This window comes from Mycetomoellerius zeteki, unplaced genomic scaffold, assembly GCF_001594055.1.
Source record: "Mycetomoellerius zeteki isolate Tzet28-1 unplaced genomic scaffold, Tzet1.0 scaffold108, whole genome shotgun sequence".
Taxonomy (NCBI): Eukaryota; Metazoa; Arthropoda; class Insecta; order Hymenoptera; family Formicidae; genus Mycetomoellerius; species Mycetomoellerius zeteki.
Window position 1 is genome coordinate 189,285 of NW_017255996.1, and position 12,044 is coordinate 201,328.

At 35.7% G+C, this 12,044-nt stretch overlaps 1 protein-coding gene across 1 annotated transcript in view; it reads right to left on the bottom strand.

Annotated features, from left to right (window-relative positions):
* The window catches only part of kek5 (leucine-rich repeat, immunoglobulin-like domain-containing kekkon 5 protein), a 266,130-nt gene that overhangs the window by 164,265 nt on the left and 89,821 nt on the right, over window positions 1-12,044 (bottom strand). The window contains exon 3 of the mRNA XM_018452110.1: window positions 4,535-4,595. The gene's annotated coding sequence lies outside the window, so the exon portion shown is untranslated. The remainder of the gene's footprint in view (window positions 1-4,534; window positions 4,596-12,044) is intronic.

Here is a 12,044-nt window from a genome sequence, read left to right on the forward strand (position 1 = left end):
AGCGACTTCTATATGACGAAGCTATTTTTTAAGATAAAATGATAAAATTGGTAAGTTTTTATATTTTATTGACGAAATCACCAATTTCAATGAAGTATATTAAAGGAAGAAGGATTCACATGAGTTTTCAAGTTATCTACGTGAAGCAAAGTCCACCTCACACGCCCCCTTGCTTATAGCGCGAAATGAGAATAGTTACACAGTTTCACATCTCTTACCTACTTTCAAATTAAGAGAGAGTACTCGATAACCTGTTCCCTTTAATATACTTCAAAATCATTAAAATCGGAAATTTTGCCATTAATGTAAACATTTACTGTATTTTTTGTACTATTTAAAATAGTTTTGTTATAGAAATCGCCAAAATCCTTTTGAACTTTTATTTTAATCCGAAATGAAGCTTTTACAAAATTTCATCAAAATCGAAAGTTTTCGGAACTTTATCTAATTTTTCTTTACAATCAAAGCAAAAAATTTATTCATTAAATAGGTTAAATTAAATAGATTAAAATGTTAGATTTAACACTGCCAATATGTCCATCTCGTTGGTATGTCCACATCAAGAAAAGATTAATTTTAAATAAAAATACTGTGCTATTTTAACAAATAACATACACAATATAAGGAAATGATTATCCAACATCATCATTTAGAGTGCAAAAAATTGAGAAACAAAGCAGGACTGTGTTTCAAAATAAAACTTAAAGTTTCTTACAGTTAAATTGCGATTAAAAATATCACTTTGTAACTTTTGAGATCTATTTATCAAACTATAACTCGTATTCAGACAGGTTTTAGCCGAGTTCTTCAGCAGAAACGTGACTATAAATACAGGTCATAAAGACGTCAGAAGTCTCGTCAATCTTTGAGAGTGCTGTTTATTATTATTTCGATTACTTTTTCACGTATGCATATGTTGAAGAGCTAAAGTGTTTCGGACTTTGATTTATCGCGGGAATTACGGATATAAATGCATGCAAGGTATGTATTATGGAATTTTTCGTCATGAAATTTTTCATCGGCGCTTTATACCTAGACTTACATATTTACATTCGTGCACTTGCGCATGCTCACCAACGTGGAGGATAAGCGAGAAAATGCCACAGCCAGGATCAAAGTCAATAAATTCGGGCAACAAACAGAATGCAATCTCCTAAAAGCTACGTTCACGTTCGTAGCGAAATAAATATCTCGCACGTCGGCCCGCTTCGAGATTCGACTGAGCCGCTGAGGTTCAAGCCAGCATTGCCTTTCGGGTTTCCGGTGGACCGTATCCTTTGCATCTTCCGACGTCCATTTAAACTTCCACTTTGCTTGTCGTTATTGCGCCGCTAAACCTCTTCACGCGGTTCGACGCCTTTGCGCTCAACAAAGCGGGTGAAGAAAGAAGAAAAAGAAGAAGACGAGAAAGAAAAGCCCGAGGAGAAGCAAAACGAGGAAGGGAATAAGAACGTTCAAAATGCGCTATTTTATCGTAGCTTCACTGGCGGTTAAGCGTGCCCCGCGGGTTAAGGAGACTACCGTTAAGAAGACGAAAACGACAACGCTGGCGACTGCAACGACGATGAAACGTACCGTCGGCCCCTGGGTGTCCCGCGTGTGTTCAAAGCTACATGAAAATCCCATAGCATCGTATGCTGGCTGAAAATACTCACGGTGCGACAAAGATGGATAAAGGCGGAGTCGGCGAAAGGACTCGAGAATTATTACAATGGCAAACGGGGGATAGGTCGCGTTGTCGCCGCAGCAATACGCGGCGACGCAATTTGCACTTGTTGCTGTCAACACAGTCTGTGCATTAAGCTTTATTAAACCAAGTGCGACGAATGTTTAATTTAAAATTACTTCCGGAGTCGACATGAAATCGAGATGGCGCCGCAGCCATCATTCGCCAAGAGAAATTCATCAAAATTGGATCGCGTGCAGTCGAGAAATAAAATCAATCTCACACGCGTCAAGCAAGAATGAAACACGAGAGGATATCGATCATGGTTAAGATCACCGCTCGTAGCTAGCGGCTTGATTAATTGACAGAATCGATCCTGCGGTCCAGCGAGTTTATGCGGCGAACGTAAGCTGATTTCGGCCACATTGTTGCAGCCGTGACAGCTTGGGTAGAAAGCATTAAACTGCTTAAAGCATCCAGTCAGGGACGTGAATCAGATTTCTGCAGTTACAAAGAGAATGCAAGATTTAGATGCATAGATCACGATATAGTATAATAGGCGATGCGTTATAATCAAACTAAACTGTTTCCATTGTACGAATAAATATTGTTAATTGAAAGTACCGAAAGACAGTGAAATATAGCCCGTTCGATGCCTCTATATCGCCGCTGGTGACGTTACGGAACAGTAGAAAACATAGTCGACTTGACTGTAAAGCGAGTGTGCTGCACGTACAGAGCATCAAGCCGAGAAAATGTTGCACTAGACACGTTCGAATGATACACGTGGTGTAGTATACAATAGGTGTAGTTGCGGTACGTGTTGAACTGTCAGTAACAAAGTAGACCGACTGAGAGTAAACAGGACTACAAAACTACGTACACCGTGAAATGTACAGTATTAGAAGAGCGTTGATTTAAACACCGATTTCAGCGCTGCTTGATATTTAGCTGTATAATTTTACAGATTATAAACATTGCCCTATAAAACAATATTTTTAGAATGTTAGTGAATATTAAAAACGATAAATAATATACGCTGAGAAAAAATATGAAAAAACAAGAAAATTTCTTTAATTTTAATAAATCATGTGTTTGTATACAAAAAAACTGTGTAAACACATTTTTTTAAATAAGTAATTACACGGATTTATCAGAAGAATATTATTCTCTTATAAAGAAAATCATTTATTAATTTTTTTTTCGATTAATCGACTATCAAAATTTAATTATTTTTTACTAATTAATGGTTTTCCAATTATATTTATTCATTTCAAGCAAATTCTATTAAAAGAAAATTATTCTTAACTTGTAAAACCTATTTTTATAACATAATTAATATGTGCTAAATTAAAGCATTGCACTTTCTACTAATTACTGATTTTCAACATAAAATGACAAAGTGTAAATTTTGGATATTATTCTTACATTCTGTATTACAAGTTATACAGAACTAAACAAAATTGTACTGTCAAAAATATACTATATAATATTTTATATATTTTCATTTTGAAGCTTCGACTTTAAAATAAAATACACTTTATCAACAAGGCATTTTCTAATCTTAATGCTTTAATTTACTATAATTAAGAAAGCTGAAATTTTATAGTTTGATTAATATTTATTCAAATTAAATAAACTTAATTTTAGTAAATATATTCACTAAAATAAAGAAAATTTTTTTTCTCAGTGTACAACATTCTAGGAATATTATGTTCTTAGAGATGATAACAAGATACGTAAATAATTGATAATCACCGAATAACTACCAAGAATAACTGTCTATCGTTTCCATGTTCGATACGAATTGTGTCCGCATTAATCACGTCGCTAGAAACGCATTTGCATGAACATTGTATCAATACTGCTTGACATAACATGAGCAATATGTATAATCGATCTTACGAATATCACTCGCTATCATTTCGGGAACTTTCTCGTTACTATGTAATATTAACTATTCATCGTATATACACAGTTTTTAGAGTAGCAAAGGAAGTTCATGATTCATGAACGACACCGATGTGAGAAAAGAGAGAAAAAAGAGAAGAGAAAGCGATAAAATCCGATCGCTACTGCCGAGAAAGCCAATATTCTACAACAAAATCGATACTCTAAATAAATATTGTTCGATAGATACTCGAATTGACGGCGTATCTCCCGTTTGTCGCCGAAAGCCAATATTTATTTCGCCGGACCGAGAAACGAGAGAGCCTTGCGCTAGAGACGCGTATATTACATACCCTTGCAAAAAATTTGCTAGATAAATATGTAGCTATCGATATATCGAACCACGCAAGTATTGGATCGCACAAAGATATTTTCGACTAAAGTACCTTCAGCGCACGCCAAATAGTTCAATGTGAAAGCTCGCAGCTTCCAGTGTATAAGTTCATCAAAGCTAGCCTCTCTGTTAATATATATACAGGATGTTCCGAAATTTGCGAATCAAAATACTACAGTAAGGAAGTTTTTAAAAAGTTAAATAAAAAAGTTATTTGTAAATTTTTATTTTATGCAATAGTTTAAACGAAATAATGACAGTTCAAATATGACCAATATTACGGATTAGATATGGACTACGTTTGAACGCTCAATTGCGCGCTTATTACTATTGCCACACGTGTGATTCATGGACAGATGGCCGTCTGAACGTTATCTATAATTAGCTATATTTAAACCCTTTTATCTTAAAAATTACTACTTGAAATAAAAATATGTACACAAAATTTTTTTACTTAATTTTTTCAAAAACCTTTTTTTTTAATTGATTCGCGAATTTCGGAGCACTCTGTACATGAGATTTTTTAAACTCATTATAAAACTGTAAAAAATGCAATTTTATATATAGTGTAATGTATGTCTTACTTTCTATATCCGCCTGGAATTGGACAGAAAATATCGGAAACTTCGCAGCTTACAGCAATATCTGAAAGAAATAACTATTATGTAATTACGACATAAAAATATATATGCTTAATAAGGGTAGACACACGCGCGCACACACACACACACATATGTCTGTATGTACATTGTTAGAAATGCTTCCTTTACATGTAAATGAAGCTCGTGTGATTATAAACAAAATTAAAAAGTAATGAATGAATTTAACTGAAAACTAAGTTATAGTACTTACTTAAATGTAATGAATGTGTACATTAAATTTCATGAAATTTTCATGAAAAATATATTAAATTTCATGTACATGTACACAAATATACTTTTCAGTTATAAATACATTAAATTTAATATAATATCATGAAATTAAGTTCAAATTGTGTAAATTAAAAGAATATTAAATTTCATGAAATTTTTAACAGTGTATATATAAGTGGCTGCAAAAGTTTTCGGTTAATAAATAATTTTATTACTTAGGTAAACTATCTTATTATACCTTTACATGCGTATGCATATAAATATATATATATATTTATTTATCTAATATATTAAATATATATATATATTTAACAAGAATTAAAATTACCAATTTAAGCAATTTTAATTCTTACTTTATTTATTCGTATTACTGACTCTATTATCATATAAATTATATTATATATATATGTGTGTGGGTGTGTGTGTGTACACATATACACACATATAATTTATATTAAATTATATATATGCATATTGATATATTGATTTACGCAACTGATAACACAGATGAGATATTCTTTACGTGGATTAACGTACAACATGCGTAGTATGTTCATTACAAGCGAATCTATGAACATTACCACCGCACTAGTAGTGCATTAATGCGAGATAATACTGATTTATGTGAGGCCTTATGGTCGAGTTTAGGTCGAGTTTGTGTCACATGTACTTTCACACATGTGAATTTCGTTATCGATCAATCGCCGGCTTTAATTTTATATTATTCAATTAGTTTATATAATACTTTATTTAAATAAAATTAAAGACGACCATTCTGATGCTATATAGTAGAATATTACAAGTTTTTATAACTTTATCATAAGATGATTCTTTGAAACAAATAAATATTAAAAACATGTAATCTATTTATTTCTCATTTTTTATTTTCATTCTTTTTTTTAAATTCACATACAACGTGAAATTTAAGAAAGCTAGAGATAAACTTTTTAGTTATAATGATATATTCTATATTAATGTTTAATCTTTTCGGAAACTTTATGAATATTAATAATAAGATTTTTAAATCATTTACTGTACAAGAATCTCGAAACGCGAAGCAACGGAGTTTGTCGCGTCCGTGACATATATTGCGATCGCAAGGACGGAAAATTGCAACGAAGGTTCGCAAGAAAGGAACACCGTGGCAACGGAGATTGGCAGTACGCCAAAGCGCAGCGATGTCACGGGGGAAAAGAGCCGTGCATCATTGATGATTCGGTTCTGATGCTCTCGTGCGGCTCTCATTCTTCACAATGCAAGCTGCATCGTTGGCTGCAAGTCTCGCGAGTTACCTTCGCGATGCATTGCAAAGCAAAAGGACGGAAATCAGAATCGGTAATTCGATTACCGTACAAAATATGCCGCTCGGATCATACCGTCGAAATGAATTGCGCAACGAATTCATAACAAGAATAAATTCAGCCATCCGACGGTCCGTATGTTATTGCCATACTCGTGTCTGCACGAAATCGAGCGGACAGCGTTGCAATCCGTTGACAATATTCGAAAAGCGCTCTTCATCCGTGCCAATTTTCGTGTTCGTTAATCGCGAGTTACGTCCCTCATCCGATTATGACTCGATACCCGTTGCAATTCCAACCGCGCTGACTGTAACACCACGAACAGATACCAAAAATTCTCTATTACTTCACATCGTATCGTGAGATAAAAACAGCATCTCTCTATTCTCATTTTATTAAATTTCACGAAATACACCGGTCTGCGCGTAGATTTTCTCAAAAGAGAAGAAAAAGGAAATAAAGAAGGAAAAAGAGACAAAAGTATTTAGAAATGATTGAAAACGTGAAAGCAATCGGCCGGATAAGCATGCCGGATAATATGCATTTCGTAGGGAAAAAGAGCGAGAAATAATGCAAAGTGTGCAACTGGCAAACGAGAGATACGGCAGCGAACTGTCGGCGCAGCTGTGACTGTTTCTGCCGTCGAGTGAATCGGTTCTCTCGACTGCTACAATAACAGAAGATGGAGGAACAGTGGAACAAGGTCGTGATGCGACGCTCTCGGAAATTAAACGTAACGATTCATGCAGTAAAAGCGCGCAAAAACAATGGACTATTATATTATATTACAGCAGAATTAATTTGAAGGATCAGTGCCTAATAATAAGGGAAAATCAGAAAAGAGATTGAAACTGCAAATCACAGAGTATAGCAGATTCTAATGATAGCTTACGTTGATATAATTAAATTAATTTCAATTACTTTAAAATTGGTTTAAGAAATACAATATGTTTAATTGAATCCGTCGCGTCTCGTTGAGAACAATGCCTTTTCATAGTTCAAAATTAGAGTCGTAGTTAATATTTAAAATTATTCGTTTCCATTTTCAATTATATGGAAGCAGTTTCTTTTGGTATATTTCTTTAAATTATAATGTAATATAAATGACATCTGATTTAGAATACAATTAAAAATAATTATAAAAATTAATAAATATTAATATTAGAAGAAGATAAATCATATTATTTGAACTTCATATCGCGGTTGAAAAATATGGAAAATCAATTCGCGATTTTAATGAAGGTGCAGTGAATTAAATAGTGGTAGGAGAGAGAGAGGGGAGAGAGAGAGAGAGAGATAATTCATGATGTACTTTATGCGCTACGATATTGAATTCTTGCTGCGATCGTTGAGAAGATTTCGCCGGTCTGAGAATCGCGACAGAACGATTAAGAAAACTCGATATTCAAATCAATTGCTATCCCAATGCCCGTAAACCAGTCTCATAAATTTCGACAAAATGCAAACCACGTGGAAATCTTGGCGCATACTGTTCATGTAACAAGTATTATCGGCGCTGCGATATGCAAAATTTTCATCGTGAAGCATTCTTCTACGCGAACAAGTTTTCGCATTATCGTTAGAAAATGCGAGCGATCCACGGCGTCTGAAAAGTCACGTTTGCTCACATGCATTTATTCGAGAACTCATTGCCACGGTTACGTGGTCGGAAGCTGCAAAAAAGCGCTTCACTCTTCATATATTTTCGGCGAGAGTTTAGTTTCAGCTTTTAATATTTTTATTTTAATAAGAAAGATATATAAATGACAGCTAACGAAGTGCGAACAACGGGGGTGTTCTACTTACGCGAATGTAATCAAGAAACTCCCCGTCATTTCAAAGCGTTTTCAATTCCGAAGTGGAATCCTATTTTATCATAGCGTAGTAATTAGGACAGAGATTATTACAACTGCGGCGTACACAATAATGCGACGTCTCGACCCACCGACAGCAAATTACGAAACTCCGAACTCTGGAAGTAAACTCTGGTTGGTCCGATACGGGAAGATCCTGGCACCAGGACAGAGTTTACTTTGGCGCTCTAAAGTACCACAACTCTCGCAACCCGCCTACGAAATAGCATATTATAATAACTTATCGTTAATTTCGGCCTGCTTCACCGCGTAACTTTCGTAACGGAAAACCGTTCGTTGCGCTGAGGAAACATTAATTTAAGGAGGCAGATCGATTTTCTATATCGATAGAAAACAGACGTCTATATTAACTTGATACTATGAAAATTAACACGTATATGTATAATCTCTTATGTCGTTTGCATTATATGAACGTAGCATATCGCATTAATGCACCGTCTCTTCTTAATTTATCCTCTAATCAACCGATGTCTTCATTCGCAAGATAATTCTAGATATTGTCTTCATCTTAATCCTGCCGATGTTGCTTATGAGGTTAATTAACAAAATTATCAGACGCGCTCTCCGAGCACAAATTTATCATAACACGTAGAGACGCAATCTCAGTGTAATTTGATCAACGTGTGCCGCGGTAACGAGTAACGAAACACATACTTATCGCAAGTCGTATTATTTCAAGGTTCCAAGGTGAAACATCATGGATAAAGGAATAATCCTCCTCCGCAAGTACGTACGTTCTATCGAAGACGCATTATTTACGCCACATTAATCTCGAGAAGTCGAAAAGAGAATCGCTTTTTGCGTCAGAGTTTTATGACGAGTAAATCACGCTACACCAGAAATTGCTCTCATCGCGTCTAAATGCAAACCGCGCTGTCGCGTTTTGGCGGAACATATTGCTCGGTTCGATGGTCGATCAACAACTGTAACTTGCATACAGCTGAATTACACGCGTCCCACGTTACGCTGTCCGCAACACAGGTCATGATGTTTACGATTCTGTAAACCAGCGTACATACATCTAGTGCGATGTACTAATTGTGTTTCTCACACTTTTTAAAGTGACGACGCATGAAATCTGATAAAAATTCTGATTTAAATTTACAATTTACAATTATCATTAGACTGTTATGTGGTGTAAAATGATCTAAAACCGAATTGCCGAATTGTACACGACGTTAAATAGATATGATAATGGATCGATACGAATTAAACAAGTTTTCACTGTGCAGTGAATGGGCACTGAAATTCAATAACGTCGAATTTAGTAGTAATTGATAGTAATCGTATATTGGATTGCCAGTAAATTGGCAATCCTATACATGAATCTGGCGGCCAGATCTCGTGGAAATAAATGCTAAAATTAAAAAAAAATACGAGGGAAAAAGCGCGATAAGCTATAAATTAAAGAATTGAAGCGCGCGATATTCTACAAAAAAAAAAGATTGCCATTGATTCAACGTTGTCAGGATTTTTGCTTAAGATTACATCATTTTTTTTTAGCTTAATAATTAAAAACCGACGAACGATATATTTTCATATAATAGAATATTTGAAAAATTTCAATACAACAAAAATAGTTCACATTCCAAGAACGTGTAAAACGAAACAACATGTGCATGAAGTGAGAAAATTCTCCAGATTATTGCAGGATTCAAAGGATTCTGCTTACAAAGGGATAGAATGCGAGAGAGCGCGTATGTAATATTATCTGCGATATCAGATGTGCAACAACATATTTATCATTCAATATACTTCATGCTGCTTTACATACTTGCTGCGTTACGACATACGAACGCGTATCTATCACGAAGCATTGGCAAGATAGGAATTTCAGATCTGTCCGTACGCAAATACTGAATTTCTGTCGCATGTTCGGGAAGAGGATTGTGTCATCGAACAAATCGCACCCTATTCCTGATGCGCCTCGCTTAATGATTTCATGCCATACTAGTTTCGTAACCGCACTGTCCAATCATCAAATAGCTTCGAATTTCATTGATCCGAGGTAAGCAGAGATATGTAAATGTAGTACAAAAGCATTCAGCAATTCGATATCTAAGTTTAAAAGCTGAAATTACATTTACGTAATTACGCGTAATTACGTGTGAATGTAATTTTTTTCAGTAAGTTTTAGATCACAACTTTTAAACATGCGTTAAATCAACGAATAGGTAAAATTCAAGAATGTACTTTTGATAATTAAAAAAACACTGTTTCAACATAAAAACATTATTTTTAAATTTATTAAACTTTATTCTATTTCAAAAATTCTTTTTTAAATCTCAGATTTTTTTTAGAGTTATTATCTTAGTAGTTGATACACCGAAAGAAAATCTTAAAAGAGACGTTTTAAAACGACATTATTCTTAGAAGTCACATAAAGGGAAGGTAGCTTTGATATAGCGGGTCTGTAGAGATCGAATATGATTTCTTAAGAGAATCGGTTCGATTAAGAATGAATCCTGACAGGATGGTTCGCTCTCCTTCGTCGCCCTCCCCCTCGCGCTCCATAAACATAGGATCGCTCGATTTTAAATGAAGCACTCAGCCGAGATTTCCCCGATAGCGGTAATGGTTCTCCCACTTTACTCTTCTTCCACCGAATTTAACGCAAACCCCATTGTCCTTTTGGCCGCATCGTAAAATGCTAATTTGTGGCGTTTGAATAGATAGGATAGGCGGGGGGAACGAACAAGTGACAATCGTTAGATTCGCAATCGAGGAAATCCTCGAAAGGGTTATCGATCCTCATCCTCACGCCCTGCAAGTATGTGTGCGCGCGCATGTGAATGTGTGTATATGTGTAGAAATCACGTGTCCATGCGGGCAATCGCGAAAGGTGCTCTCGTGCGATCGCTACCATGGCGGACGGCGTTGGCTGGTCGGGACTGCACCATGTTCGAAACAACACTCAGGATTGACATTAGATATCAGTGAAGCCGGTCACGCACGGGCAACGTGCCTACTAACGGCGGTGCCGAGCCCGCGACAAGTAAATTTTAATTGAAGCACGAATCTCTCATTTTGTCTCGTGGTTTGTTGCGTGCGCCCACAGGGGCTTCAAAATATGCTTATTTTCGAAGAAACGACCAACTGTATTGCAATGAATTGCCATCAGAGCCTGATATAAATTCACATGGAAAAGAGAGTTTTGGTGAAATATCTAAAAATTTACGTAATATACAGTCACACAGTGTATAAAGTCACAGAATTATACAAGCACTTAAGATCCAGCTTAGACCATTAAAGGTATCTATCTCTATTGGTTGTATTCTCACATGGTCGAATGAGATTCAATATTTAATATTGTCTAAAAATTTAATTATATACGAGGTTTATTCCAAAAGTATCCGACTTTTGCTTGTATCTTGAGAAAGAGCTATTCCGGAATGATGAACAACGTCGCCTTCAAAGTAGTTTCCCTTCCAAAGCAATGACCTCCTGCCAACGGTACACTCATTTGCGAAAGCAGTCCTGGAAGTCGTTTTTGATGATAGCCAATAGCTCCCTCGTCGCATTTAGCTTTATTTCTTCAACGTCGTCAAATCTTTCTCATTCCCAGATCTTCAGTCAATATTCGAGAAACAATAGTTTTTGGGATCCCAAGGTCCTCTTCTAACTCTCGCACAGTTAAACGACGATTTTTGTTGATTGCGGATCGCACACGTTCCACGTTTTCCACTGTTTTCGATGTTGAAGGTCAGAACGAGGATCACTGTCTACTGAGACACAACCATCTTTGAACCGTCTAAACCATGCTTTAATTTGTGTCATTCATAGAGTCATTACCATAAACTTTACGCCGATTGTCTCAGAACATATACATGGCCAAGTTTTTGGCAAAATTTAATACAAATTCTCTGCTCAACTCGTTCAGTCATTGTGAAATGCGACGCTCGGAGTTTTCGACGCTCACACAACTGTGTACCGTTGCCGACTGAACAGCTGTTGGGTCGTGCCGCTTGGTGGGGGTATTCCTAAAGGTCCACCCTAAATACTGAATACCTGTTTTCCACAATAGGATGCCCAAGGACAAAGATGTAT